General features: G+C 36.8%; 1 protein-coding gene across 1 annotated transcript in view; it reads right to left on the bottom strand.

The window, feature by feature from the left end:
* MAP9 (microtubule associated protein 9) overlaps positions 1-14722 on the bottom strand; it is a 38791-nt gene extending 24069 nt beyond the window's left edge. The window contains exon 1 of the mRNA XM_072037373.1: positions 14695-14722. The gene's annotated coding sequence lies outside the window, so the exon portion shown is untranslated. The remainder of the gene's footprint in view (positions 1-14694) is intronic.
* Between the last annotated feature and the right edge of the window lie 339 nt (positions 14723-15061).

Raw genomic sequence — 15061 nt, 5'->3', positions numbered from 1 at the left:
CTTTGTGGTCAGAAAGATCGACCGACTAATTCTCACTGACAATAATAATGTCTGCTCCTGCTCTTTATGTCTATAGTCCTCCCTTGATGCCTTTTAGTTTGCAGTGCTATTATGGTTCACTAGGGCAGGAAGATTTAAAGGAAAATAATGCTGCCAGGTCTGACTTTGCTACCATTCCCTGATGATGACAGAGGTTCACGGTGCAAGTAGTTTGGGCAAGTAAAGTTGTGTGATTAATATACCTGAGGAAGTGTAGCAAAGCTAAGGCCCATTAGGAGCATATTGACTGTATTACCCTGGTTATGCTTTTTGAATTTGTAACTGATACAGAGGAACAACTTTTTATCTTTGGAATATCTTTCAGTATACTTACATGAACCTCATTGGTACAATGTCTGAGGACTTAGTTTTAAAGGTTTTAAAGGGAGTTACTGATTCTCCCTGCTAGATTGCTGAAAGAAGGGATTATTATTCCCATTTTATGTATGTAGAGATAAGATTCAGGAGCTACACTAGCGACCCAAAGGAATGCAAAAACTTTATGGTGTTGCAATTTTGAGAGGTTTCTATCATCTTGTTTTCTTTTTTTTTTTTTTTTTTTTTCCCCCACTCAGTTAGGCCCCTAATCAGTGAAGCAAATTCAGACATTGTAGGTGATGGCTTGTACCTAGCAGAGGCAGTGCTGTACAAGAAGCAGAAGGATCTGCAGAGCTTCAGTGGTGTGTTTCACTGCTTGATAGAAGATTTAAGCACTTTCAAACAGCCTCCTTTTGTGTGTGTGCGTTTTTGTTTGCTTGTTTGTTTTTGTTTGTTTAGTAAAGCAGCTGTCGAATGGCATTTTTTTCTGCATATACTGCAGACAACATATGTATTTATGAAAACGTAGTAGAGCCTCTCTACTGAAGAAATACTGTAGACAACTGTAGTGTCTTGTTGGACATTTCCTATTTTCTATTTAGCCCATAAATGGGTAGATCACAGAACATTTTGCAGATGGGACCCCTGGTTTCCTTAGCTGCAGATGCACTGTCCTCATTTGCACCTTTAGAGGAGAGCCATTTGAAGGGAGGGCTCTCACACACCCTTTCTGTTTTCTAGGCCAGCCAATGCATGCACAATGTTAGCCTCAGGGACTGCAGGCTGAGCTCTGCAATGGTGACACCAGAGAGACCTGCAAAATATATGCTTCAGATTTTGTGTAGTTCCTGTGAAGACCATGATACTTTATGATATTTCTCTTGCAGATTAAGAATTGTATTGACTTTCCCTATCATTAATATTGTTGTGTACTTTTATGTCATTTCTACAAGGGTTATGGAAAGAACATTTCATTCAGACTTGCTAAAGGAAAGCGTTGATTATCCCTAGCACTTGGAAACAAACAATCCAAGTTAGTTATCTGGAACATTAAATTAAACCCTGTATTTGCAAAAGAAGCTTAACAGTTCATCTTTTCTTGTTCTTCGTGTTTCCTTCCTTCCGTCTGGTGACTTATTTTACAGTCTCTGCAACTGATTTGAAATTTTGCAGCTGCTGAGGTTAGTCAGCTTCAGTTTAACAGCAGATGTCCTCAGTACTAATCTGTCCTTCAAGTGAGCTTTCTTTCCATTTCCTATTTATTTTCCAAATTGGTTAGCCATCACTTGGGGGGATTATCAAAAGCTGCTGTAAGACTGGTTGGTTTTCCATGCCAGGGCTCTCCAGCCTGCTATGTCAGAGAAGAAAGCTGAACAGGAGTCAGGAATAGGTATGTCAAGATCTGTTCTATATGTCTGAGGTATGTGGAAATGTTTCTGGGTACAAATCCAGCACACTGAAGCATTACAGACAAAGATTATTACTCTAAAATGATATTTTAAAACTGGACACTCTATCTGGAAGACCATTTGTAATGTGAGCTTATTCACCATTTTTAATATCTTGGTTTCCATGCTTGTGCTTTTAAAGTGACAGTGGCTGATGCTGAAGCTACTATTTTCCTGAGGTTAAAATTTACTCTTTAAAACAAGTGGTTTAAAAACTACTTTCTACCTGTGAGTAACCCTCCCCCCCACACACACACATTTATGCTACAGCATCTATCTAACTGCCTGACTGCCCATCTATTTACTTAATTGTTGGGCTCTCTGTGTTGAAAATAGACCCTGGGATACTTCAAGAAAGGAACCAGCATGATGCTTTTCATCTTTTGCCTATGAATTATCCATAGGATAGCAAATGCACTTCACACCAATGATATTTTCTGAAGCTTTATAGCTCTATAACCTTGACAAGCTTCAGATGCAATATTAACAGGCAGTGTCAACGAAACAGAAATTATTTACCCAGCTGCTGAGAATCTATCCCTGATAATAGAGCCGTGAACTGTGAAAGCCATTTAATGACAAAATACAGCTGGGAACTGCATTTTGTCTTGTATCAAAACATTATTTTTCCTGTAGAAGAAGAATAATGGAAACCAGATCTAGACGAGGTAGTAATCGCATGCTGATCTTTTTATGCAATGTTTCATAAAAAAGTCTTTTTTTCTAATGATGTGAGAGACCCATTTGCACTGCATTGAGTTGCTAAATGGATTGTGCAGTGCTTTTCCTAGACGAGATTGTTGCCTCTTTCTCTTTGGGTTTTCTACTGCTGATTTTTTTTTTCCAAATACAGTTATTTACCCCATAATTCAAATGAAACATGCTAGCTGTACCACCAAATCATCTGGGGAAATGCTGTGCAACTCAGGCAGCGCCAGTAAGAAGCACAGCTCACTTCACGCTGTCTTTTGAGCAGCGGCAGCACTGACAGATGCTGTTGGCTTACTGGACCAGCGTACCTATTACAGACCTAATGGGATTTCCTCTAATACTATCTGCTTACTTTTCATGTCTCATTTTGTCTCCAAAATCACCAAGGGACCCTTGGAAATCAGTGGGGACCTACCGAAAACAAGCTTTTTTCCTTCTGACTTCTTTTTCTAATTTGTGTGGCCAGCCACTGGAAGAAGGCCCTTAGGAAAGTCCTGTTTTTATCCTCTTTTTCCTCATAATCCAGTAAACATTCAAAACAGGAAAACTCTCCAGTAATATTATGTCCATTATACATGCTTAAACAAACTGATTTCAATGCAATAAAAGGCAGTGGCTTTAATATATGTTAATCCATGCATTTGAGACATATAAAGCATTCAGTGGTGGCCTAATTCTGCGCTACTGGTTTTAGCAGCAAGACTATAATGATCTGTAAAGGGGTAGAGCTTGGATACTGAGGATTTTTTTTTAATTCTTTACCACCGTATTAATCTCTGTGAGGACATAATCATCAGGTATCAAGTTCCAGTCTTTTATCTGTGGTTTAGTATGGTGTAATGAGGGGCTTTAGCCAGGTCTGGATGTAGCACAGCAAAGTTGCTAAGTGAGCTCAGACAGGTGCTTCCTAATCAAATGGCACAGTTACACAATTCAGTGCCTCCTCTGCCATCTTATCTAGCTTTAATCTTACCTAATACAGATAAAAAGACTGATGAAATCAGGGCTGCAGAGACTTCTCTATGCATTGTATAAATCCTGTTGATAACTGCATATGTATTTAGCAGCTGACCTCTGCTATGTTGGAAGCTAAGCTGGCTAGAGAAATTTATCCTATGTTGCAGTCAAATGCAGTGTGTAGAAAAAAATCCAGTTCCAGAAAATTATTTAGATTCACATTTAAATTGCTGGAGTAAAGCTCAAAAAAAATCAGCTGAGTATGATTGAGGATAGGGCCAGTGGGGTGGGGTGATTTGTTTTTTTGTTTGTTTGTTTGTTTTTGGCTTGGAGCTAATTAGTTTGAAAAAAGCTGGGGTAATTCTGCAATGTCTTGTAATGAGAATTATCCCTCAATGTTATTATACCACCCTACTTACTCCTTGGAGATAATATCCAAGAAAGCAGAAATAAAGCTAAAGAACAAAGTAGGAAGAATTAGGATTATAGCTCCAGTTCTTCAAATTGACAAGAAGAAAAGTAACCAACCCCAATTCCATTTTCATGTGGTGTCTTTCCTTCCCCGTAATAACAGTGGTGTAATGTAGAACATTATGTAGAATTTCATGTATTCAAAGCCATTGGTGAATGGTACTTACAGACAACCAGTTTATTGTTTGTTACGACAACAGCAAGTAAATTCTACCTTCCCTTTAAAATAGGGGAAAAGAGCATTATAGTAGAGTCCTGCATTAAAAAAAAAAAAAAAAAAAAAAGGAAAAATTGAAATTTATATCACACAATAAAGTATTTAGCTTCCACAGAGATCTGTATGGTTTTTGATGTTTAGGGTGGTTTTTCATTTCTGCCTGAAAATGGTTGCTGCTGGCAAACAGGAAAAAAAAATTACACTTTTTTTTTTTTTTCCAAGTGGATTAAACGTGCAAGATGGTGACCAATGTGACTGCTTAAATTGATCCATCAATTTGAATGTTTAAATAGTCTGCTAATCAACCTGGCTTTGTCATAAGTAGGTGACTGTGGCATTTCTCGGTTCTTGGGTGTGCAGTGGGAATACAGGCTTTTTTCATAGTTTCAATCCCATGGAAACTTTAGTGTTATCTTCTGGGAAAGTTCTGTTTGAAAGTCTGTTTGCATGACATTTTCTCTGTCTTTGTTTTTCTCTCTTACACACACACATAATCATGCATATATTTATATATTATTTCTGTGACGTTAATGTGTACAGATTACTGAATGCACATTATACTACACATATAATATACATGATATAATAATATATATTAGTCTCAGTATTTGAGTTCATATATCCAGTGCCAAAATCATATGCCATATACACAGGTTTTACACAGATGCAGTGAGTGGGCTTTCGCATAGCATTATGTACTGAACAAATGCTCTCCTTGAAGTTTGTTAAGAGTTTTACCACTGACTTCTACGTGTGGAGATTTAGCCCACGGCTACGAATTCTTGCGAAGTGTATATTCCTTCTGGATTACATCTTATTATCCTAAATTAAGCAACTGTACTTCCATTTGGTACAGGCTTTTCTTTTTTTTTTTTTTTTTATTTTATTTTATGAAACAAGAGGCTATGCTAACAGACCTATAGATGCTAATTTTGCAGATGCGAAAATTTAGAAGTGCAAAGTTTGATTTATTTGCTTGCTTAGTGCTATGTTCTATAATTAGCTTTGGCTTGCTTTCACATGGGACAAAAAATATAACATGGTCCACAGGGAATCATCCAAGTGTGTCAAACTTGGATGTAGAACATAAATCCCTTCAAATTTCATTTTTTTTTCTTCCATGCTCTTTATTACTTTGTAACTCTCACTTACTTAAAAAGATTTGCAACATTAGAATATATTTTTGAAGAGTAGAAACTTGTACTTAGAATCTAGGTTTCAGATATCTGGATTCTTTCTTATTTCTTTTAATGGAGTGAGAAAAGATATAATGATGTGCGAAAGGCTCTTGTGATGTCTGCAGTGTCTAAAGTCATATTGAGGCCATGATGGATACACACAGTATATTAAGGAGGGCAGACAGAATGCACACACTTCTAAGGGTCAAAGTTTTGGCAGACATAAACACTGTCATATTCTGAGGAGAATCAAGTTTAAATTATATGTATTCTGCTATTCTGCTATCCTTAAATTTTATGTCAATTGCCTATGTAAACATTCTTCCAGGATCTGGGATGAAGTGTTTGAATAATGTATGATACCTTTCCTTTCCTTTCCTTTCCTTTCCTTTCCTTTCCTTTCCTTTCCTTTCCTTTCCTTTCCTTTCCTTTCCTTTCCTTTCCTTTCCTTTCCTTTCCTTTCCTTTCCTTTCCTTTCCTTTCCTTTCCTTTCCTTTCCTTTCCTTTCCTTTCCTTTCCTTTCCTTTCCTTTCCTTTCCTTTCCTTTCCTTTCCTTTCCTTTCTTTTCTCTAGGTTAAAGATGATAATCCAGATTAAGAAAGGAATCAAATTTTAGAACTTTGGTCCTGCATATGAAAGGGACCACTAAGTGCTATACAGCTGCTATAAAGACATATCCAGGGTCCAAGCAAACATTCCTATGTTCATTAACTATGCTAGCAGTGTATTTCCAATATTATCCTTAGAAAACAGGTCCCAGTTACTGGAGTAACCTTTAGCACTGAACAGTATTCCGATTTTTTTTTTAATCTTTTTTTTTTCTGTGAGATTTAGCAAAGATTTTGGAACTAAAAACAAAACTGAAGGATCTTTTCATCAGTTTTCCAAATAACTTATAATAAAGGAAGGTACTGACAGGTACATCCTCTCTGCTGACTATCACAGTATTGCTAATTGGCTGTGGTCCACAGCGAAACTGTGTTTATTCAGTTCCTAATTGCTTCAATGTTTTCTGTTTTAAATAGGGACTGTGGATCAGAACTGCATTCCTTCTGGAAGACAAGGTGCAGCTGATGCACAGGAACTGCATCTGCATTAAATAATAGGACCTTTGTACTAACCAGTGAAGTCCGGAAACATGCTGTTTTAGTGGCTTTTAGCAAGTTTGAGCATCTGCTCCTACAACACAGGATGTCAGAGTGTATTACTAAGCTCACGTGACTCTAAGGATGGAGAATTTGCCTTTACAAACAACTTTTTCCACTGTTGCTTTGTTGTTTCATACAGGGTTTTAGGTCTTTCAGCCAGCCATATCCTTCCCAAGATTTTTTCTTATGAAGAGTTTGTCATGAGGCTTTGCTTTTCATCTGGGAACTGAACTTCAGAGAGAGCTTGAAGAGGTCATGCCATAGTAGAATTAATCAGAGACATTTGACTAGATGCTGTTGCCTTTCCAAATTCATGATAAGTTTGTAACTTTTTTTTTTTTCAAATCAAATCCCTTGACACTCTTTAGAGCTCTTTCATTAATGAAACATTCACAAAAAGCCCTCTTCAAATTTTAAAGATAAATATTTTTGATAATTGACTTTCTTGCCACACAAGGTAATCACTGTGCAGTATATTTATAACTTGTATTTCTCTCCAGAATGACATTCTCAGAAATACATGCTGGGTATGAGGAGTGGAAAAAACCCACAATGCAAGGTTTAGGAAAGCAGTCACACTTCTTGCTGACCACACATAGAAAGCAAAGGAAAGCTTAGTCCTTAAAACTGTTATTGAAAGTAAGGTAATTCAGGCAAATATCCCATTAATTTTCAGCTACCTCAGAAAGTAATTTAGCTATTGCAATTTTAACAATGCATAGCTGGATTTCAACATCTCTCCAGCAAACTGGTTGCAAACAGAAGACAAAAACACCTGACAGGGCTGAAAACTCAGGAAAACAAAACAAACAAAACAAAACACTTTTTTTGAACCTTTTTGAAACTTTTGTTATGAAGAAATTTTATATTAATGTGACCATGAACAGAGCTGCAGTGTAAAATTACATATGAATATGGGAAACAGATTTTTTTTCTCTTTCAAGATATAAATTCTTCTACGTACTGCAGATACAGGAAATTGCATATTTATTTTCCTCAGTTGTGATCTATCCTAGCTTATTTTGCCTTAATCCAAGAATAATAGCATCTAAACCATATCACATGGAATGCAAGGAGGTGAAGCTCTAATGACTGTGAGATACTTACCAAGCATTTCTAATCCCTGACTGGAAGAAAATCGGTAAATCACAGCAGTGAAAAATGCTGATATTTTATTTTTATGCTATGGAAACACTTCCACCATATATTTTTTTGGCATGCGATAAACAGCTATTTTGTGTACCCTGAACACAAAATATTTAAAGACATACTACTAAGCTTTGTTTTCATTCATGCTGCTGAAACAACCTTTGTTACTTCATATGAACAACTTGTCATCTGGTCCCAAATTCTTTTCTAAGAGCTAAATGCTATTCCTTATCAACACACTCATCCGGACTGCTATTGATCAACTTGCAATTAATCATAGAATATCCCAAGTTGGAAGGGACCCACAAGGATCATTGAGACCAACACTATTAAGTAGTAATATGTTGCTCTGCTGTCCTCAGGACAGCCTGAGAAATCCCTTTCTGTCTTCCAGGCAGGAAAGCTTACCTGCTGGACTGTACCTGCCCTGTGAATTATCATCCAACCTCAGAGGGACAGCTGGGAGGAAAAGAGTGCTGGCAGGAGTTTGGACTGTGACCTACTGAGGTCCCTTCTCTAAATTATTGGATTATGCTGCCTGTTTCGATTTTGCATGAATGTGATGACATTGATCACCTTGAGGCTTTTTGCAATGCAGCATAATGTGAGATCAAAGTTGGAGCCAGAAACAATTATTTCTATAACAAAAGACATCTCCTTTTTCTCCACTAACTCTCCACTAACGCCACGAAAAAGTAAGGCTGTTTCTGCTGTCCGTTCACTTTGAAGGTGATTCCATTGATGTGAGCAGAAAAACTGTGGAAGAAATGAACAGTGGCATAAGCAAGAATGACTGTGGAATCTGGCCCAACAGCTTTTTGAAACTGTGTTCTTTTCTTCATATACAAATATATGTAAAGGATTCCTATTTTCTACATGTTCCTATTCTTCATTTTTCAACATTCATAAGTATTTGTTGAATAACTTTTTCAGAAAAATTCAGACTGTAGATGGCTAGCAAACTAGTCATATCAGTTACTTGCTATTTATAGCATATGAGTGGTCACTCATATAGGAAGGGACAGATTCTGCTCCACAGAAAAATGCATTTATATTTGCTCTGGTACTACTGCTGATGGTGGAAGTTAGGTAACTACAGGTAACTACATACTTTCAGAATTAACATTACCCTGATAATATATATATATATATATATATATATATATATAAAATCTGAGTATGTAACATTTTTAGAAATATCTCGCCAACAACAAATAATGGCATCTTCTGAAAGAATGGCTATTTATTCTCGTTTATTATATTAACAGAATGTGTCTTGATGACTTTTTGATTTATATAACCAACTCTTTTAAGCATTTCCAATGCCATTTCACAGAAAATAAGATCAACATTTCCTTGTGCATTTAGACACTGCCCCATAAACTCAACATCTGGAACTCTTTATAATAAAACTATTAAATACTGTTGTCCTCCAAAAAGACACACAATTTATGTCATAACTGCAATGGGTGTTGTTACTATAATCTTACTGCATTTATGGATCACAAAATAAGTAGTGGACAAATCTAAGTACGTCATCTTCTTCAGACAACAAGTTTATGAGAAACTCAAAACAATTAAGAACATTGTAATCTCTTGGGAGAACATTAAAAAAAATCCAGTAGATAGCATACTGTTAATATAATTGCAAACAGAAATGTTTAAAGCCCATTCAACTGTCAGCTTCCAAGATCTGTTTATATCAACAGTATCTCAACAGTATCTGTGGTTGCTTTTTTTTAACTTTTTTTTTTTTTTTTTTTTTTTGCTACTTGCTGTAGATTACACTACAAAGGCAATGAGGGACAAAGTTTAAAACCCCTCTTGTCTGTTTTTCACTCCTAACATTTCACCATTTCACACATAACATGATTGTGAAGATTGATGCAACCTTTCAGTACTTGAAGGCGATTTGTAAAAGATTTAGATTAGAGGTTAGGAGGAAATTCTTTACTCAGAGAGTGGTGAGGCACTGGAACAGGTTGCCCAGAGAAGCTGTGGATGCCCCATCCCTGTAGGTGTTCAAGGCCAGGTTCAGGCAACCTGATCTAGTAGGTGGCATCCCTGCCCGTGGTATGGGGGTTGGAACTAGATGATCTTTGAGGTCCCTTCCAGCCCAAGCCATTCTATGATTCTATGATGTTGTCTGTTCCTTCCTTCCTTCCTTCCTTCCTTCCTTCCTTCCTTCCTTCCTTCCTTCCTTCCTTCCTTCCTTCCTTCCTTCCTTCCTTCCTTCCTCCCTCCCTCCCTCCCTCCCTCCCTCCCTCCCTCCCTTCCTTCCTTCCTTCCTTCCTTCCTTCCTGTCTTTCTCATCTTTTGTTCTTTCTCTGTTTTTCAGACTACTGTTTCCAATTCTTTCTCTGAAACAGAAAATGTAAGAGAGGAGTTATATATATAAATACGAGTTACAAAAAAGTAGAGTGGAGTCTTTCTGAATATAGAAGTAATGTGGAAGTTAAGCCTGTCCCTTCCACCAAAGCTAAGAGTGAATCAAACTCTCAAACTGTGAGTGAGACTATGTATCTGTGTGGGTTTTGTAGGGGAAAATAAGAATTTTGGGGAGAGGGCCAGGGTTGAAGATGGTGACTTTTTTCTCTCCTGAAAAAATAATGCAGCAAGGGCATGTGCAGGCATGGAAGTAGTGTTTGCTACCATGCTACACATATAGCCTTTGTGAATGAAACTCATTAGAAGTTCAGTTCTGTTCCTCAGTGGACAAATAGCATGCTACATTTCATTTTTGAATTCTCATCTGCTGATGGACATGTTTGTTAATAACCTTGAGAGTGGGTCTAAAGCTCACATGTGTATAGATTACAGCCCATGGAATCACAGAACCATTTTTGCAGAGCTGATGGATGTATGGGGTTATTTCTGCAGCCCACTGGATGTAAAAAACATTAAATCTACTTAGTTACTTGCTTCAATAAATAAAAAATGTGCTTGACTTTTAATAGTTCCACTACAAATTAAATAGTATTATGTGATTTGGAATAGCTCCTGGTTTGTGACAGGCAGCATATAGGTGCTTGGGCCTTTTATTTGTATTATTTTTTGTTTGATGTTTTTTAATGCCAATAAGTTATTGGAGACGTGTTGGGAAAAATAGGGAAGAAAATCTATTTCCAGTAAAAGAAAACTGAGATCACAGGTGTGTAATGGCTGGTTTCATTGCAAAAGTATCAGTTTCACTGTATTTGTATCAGCTTAAGTAAAAATGTACCAGCTGGAAAAAATTAAATCGGTATGAATCATACATCCAAAAGGTCACAGATCTAAAAATATATAAACCAAGAAAAAGATAAAAATGATGTATGCAAACTAAAATTATCAAATAAAAATTAAGGTCCTTCTAAACATTCTAAACTAAGGACATTAATAAATTTGAAAGTAATGTGGAAAGAGGCAAAAAGCTACCCTGTGATGTCTCTTTCATTACATGGAACAGAGCTAAGGATATAAAAGAAATTCATGCAGAGCCCAGCAGAAGATTAAGCTTCTTTATCTCGCTCTGTGTGTGTGTGTGTGTGTGTGGGGAGCATACATGCAGGTAGTGTTTTGTGTTTTGTATAAGGAGAATAGGGAAGAACTCCAAATGACTACGTTTTGATGGTGCACTTCTATCTCTTAATGTAGTGATGCATAACAGAAGATACCCATGTGAATAATAAGGATCATAAAGTTCCCCATTGTCAGTCCAAATTACAAAGCTAGAAAGTAAAAAAAAAAAAAAAAGAAAAGAAAAAAGTCCTTCTTCTTAACAAAGTTCCAAATATAAATTTGTACTGGTACCTTCTTGTCATAGCATGATACTTAACACGAATTAAAAAATAAAGCATAAGTGGTAAGAATGAAAATAGAGTGCAGGTACTTTTGAAGTCAGAGCTCTGTTAGAAAAGCCTTGAGCTGATTTGATTCAAAAGTAGATTGTACAATGATTTGTCAAAATTGTTTTGTGTGTGTGTGTATGCCAGACGTTTTGAAAGGATACTAATTAGCCTTTCTTTGTGCAGTGGTAAACTCTCAGTACAACATACACTGGTAGAAGCACCTTTTCAAAGACAGCTGTGCCACTTGCTAGTCAGAGAAAGGTTGGATGCATTGCTACACAGGGAAATGACATGTGTATTGTCTCATATGACTTTTCCTAGAGAATATGGCTCATATTTAATTTTACCAGCAAACAGCCCCCTCATTCTTTTCTTAGCTATTCAATTACAGCAAAAGGGCCAGATGGGCTCACACTAAGCTGTTGTAAATAATATAGTTCCACTAAATTCAGGGGAATAAGACCGATTTGCACTCATAGAGGATCTGGCCCAAAATATTCACAGAAAGCTTTGAAATGTTTTCTTTTGTTTGCCAGGTATTTTGGTTCTGCTTTAAAATCTCATGTACATACCTCTCTCTCTCTCTCTCTGCTTATCTCTTCTTAGGATTTTGTAATTCCATGGTGTGGGGGCACCTCTTTTGTAAAATCCCTTCTTAAATGCAAAGTTCCCAATGGGCTTAATGCGTTTTAATTTTTTCCTGGAGTATCCATTTCTGCTTAAAGTCAGACAGTATCCTTCTTTTTCTGGTAAGTTTATCAACTTTAATATTTTGCTTATGTTTATTTTTACACGTTTCCCAAAGAAAGCTAGGAGGGCAAATAGAAGGAGGAGCCAATGCCATAAATGCTCTTTGGAGTGATAGAGATGAAGAAAGTTTGCACTGTTTTGTGAAGATGGACAAACTCCAAGTTTATTTAACATCCCTGGACAGTGTTTTTCACTGCCTCATCTCCCTGACTGTGGGCTATCTAACACACTTGTAAATCAAGATTAGGCCAGGTGGTGAATCACTGCATCAGCAAGCAAGAAGCAAAATAGGAGCAGAATGCCAAGCAGTGGATGATTGCATTAGAAAGAGGCACAAGCATTGTGTTGTTACATCAGGAAATGGAATAGAGAAACTATAGCAGAGCAGAAGCAGAACAGAATAGTACTGTGAGATTATTAAAGGCTTGGTTTACCATATACTTCAGTGAGGTTGTGGCAAACACATATTTGGTAAAGACTGGTACATTCAGAATAACAAGGGCTGTGTAATTTAAGGGAACATGAATGTTTACTCTGTCAATTAATCAATCAGAATAGTCCAAACTGTTTTAAGAAACAAAGCCAATTATCCTAATTATGTAAAAACATATGTGTTATTGTTGCTGTTTGTTGATACAGCTATCGTTGGCAGGATTCCTCCCTCAAGTGTTTTTCTGAACAACATTCCCAAACTGACACATTTTATTGTGGGCACTATCATGTAAAACAAATAAAAATGTTGATTTGCTAACTATTTCCAGCATTTATTGCACTGTTTCTAAGCCATGGGAGACCAGTGTCAACGTGATTGTTTTTCTACTATATCTAGCTTTTGCAAAAAGAAAATAAAGAAATACTTGAAATATTAATGTTTTTATGTCACAAAATGTCTTCTGAATACACAGCACAGCATTAGAGGATCACTCATGATCTGCGGAGTGGCAAATAAACACAAAATATGTTTGTACTTTAGGATTGCGACTTTTTGCAATGATTTTTTTTTTTTTTTGTAGCAATGTCTCAGGCTTTGATTGCAGAGAAAAGTTTTTTGGCTAAAGTTTTTACTGGTTAAACCAGCTTTCTGTCTTCAAAATAAAATGACCTTCACAAGCAAGATAATTCTTCAGCCAGCAAAGACAAGAAACAACAATTTCAGTTGCACTGTTGGATGAAGAAAAAAAGATAACCTTATACTTCTCTCCAAAACTAACCATTCTGGCTACCAAAACACTTTCAGACATGTTTGGATGGCACTAGGGAGAGAATACAGTCTTTCTACTGGAAATTATTAGACCATCTAACAGAGGGAAGGGGACATGAACCCTTCAGAAAACCAGGATGACTTCAAAACATGTATCTGGGCTGAACAATGCTGCCCAGGATCCGTGACAAGAACACTTTTGTGTTACACTCAGGTCATGAAAAGTGTAACAATAAGCACCAGTCAGTGGTCATATCCATCAAATCTGTTTTAATAGACTGGTGCCAGTGTTTTTACAGTGACCCCAAGAGTCCTTTTTCCTGCCACAAACACCTCTCAGAAAGACTCTCAGGAGTTCCTTTCAGGTTTATTGTGGCTTGACCTGTGGAAACAGCTCTAAAAAATTCTAGAAATTTGACCTATTCCAAATTTTCACCAAAGTGTTTTGCATTTTTTTCTCCCACACTTGACATTTTATTCAATGTGCATAAGTGTTATTTTTTTGAAGTCAGAGCCCCCTACTAACTGACCTTGATCAGGAGAAGAAAAGCAGAAAAAGCAAGGCAGTTTACATCCCTGGTGCTTGTCAAGCGTAATAGTAGGGACCCATGAGAGTGCATGATACAACAGCCAAGCATGCTTGAGTCCAAAGAGAAACATGATGGGTTAATGCACCATATGACTGAAGAAAAGCTGAAAGTACCAAAAATATATAGTAGAAGAATGATGAAAATTGCATGAGGTCTAGGAAGTATATAACAGGATTTCCATGGATGAGAAAAATTGCTGGAAGGCCTGTGGGGAAACAAAATAGGATGTGCCAGAAGACACTTCACACCCATCTTAGCATAGCTAAGTTTAGGCAAATAAAGTATTACAGTCCAAGTTCATAAACTATAAAGTGTATGTCTGTTTTCACATTGCTTATCATGATTTGATATAACTTTGTTTTCGAATCATGATCTAGATAATGAGTATGAAAATCATATTTATACGTATTTCCAGGTTCTAACAGTCCCTCTACCATTTTCATAAAAGGCATTTACATGTTATGAAAAATCAAATTATAGCCAACTATGCAAACAACTACACAAAAGCAGCATGCTGTGCAGTTCTGACTGACTGTTAAAGGGAACTTTACAGTCTTGTTTAACTATTCTGATTGTGCCAGGTTATTCAAAATCAGCAGCCCTTAAACTTCACTCCTCCATCCAGCTAATTCTTGATCCACAAATAAAGAAAATATAGCACACAGTAGCAATAACAAGAATACTTACTCATTACATCTTAGGCTAGCCATGAGTTGCTATCAGAATTTTTCAGTCTGTTTGGTACATATTCAACAGCTTTGTTGTCCCTGTTCAGTAAAAAGGCAAATGGTTCTCTACTGCTACTCATGGTATAGTTTAATTAACCAAGGAAACAGATGGCCATCTGAGATAAGCACTGTCTCCTTAAATGCAAAAATCATGCAAAAAATGCATATCCTGGAGTTGTATTCCTATTGGTTTTGTTGGAAAAGTTTTTTAAGGCTACACCATCATATGCCTTCTCCACCTACTGAACACTATTCATGAAGCATTTGCATTGCACAAATGTGGCTGCTATAGTAGAAGACTATGAAGTCCCAAGCAGACAAGAAAC

The sequence above is a fragment of the Anas platyrhynchos genome, chromosome 4 (genome assembly GCF_047663525.1).
Source record: "Anas platyrhynchos isolate ZD024472 breed Pekin duck chromosome 4, IASCAAS_PekinDuck_T2T, whole genome shotgun sequence".
NCBI lineage: Eukaryota > Metazoa > Chordata > Aves > Anseriformes > Anatidae > Anas > Anas platyrhynchos.
This window is presented reverse-complemented; position numbering and strand designations above follow the sequence as displayed.